Here is a 328-nt window from a genome sequence, read left to right on the forward strand (position 1 = left end):
CCCTTTGTCTTACCGGCCGTACACAGTAAGGGCTTAATACATGTTGATTGATTCACTGACTTTTCTCTTCCTGTTCCCGCCTCACTAATGAGTGGAAGGTAGAAGCCGGGGGTCCCATCCTCCCCACCCCGAGCTGGGCAGACGCAGATCCCCGGGCTGCGGGAGGCCGGGCGGATGCCTAGGGACGGAGGCTGCTCCAGGGAACCCGGCCCAAGGAGTCTCAAAGGCTCCCACCCCACCCCCTCTTCTGGTCACGTGCACATCCATGGTCCGGCCGCGAGACTACACTTCCCAGAAGGCCTTGCCTGGCCAAGCTGGCGTTGCCGTG

Source organism: Petaurus breviceps, unplaced genomic scaffold (assembly GCF_028583685.1).
Source record: "Petaurus breviceps papuanus isolate PSGF00001 unplaced genomic scaffold, PetGlider_PUasm1.0 287, whole genome shotgun sequence".
Classification (NCBI taxonomy): domain Eukaryota; kingdom Metazoa; phylum Chordata; class Mammalia; order Diprotodontia; family Petauridae; genus Petaurus; species Petaurus breviceps.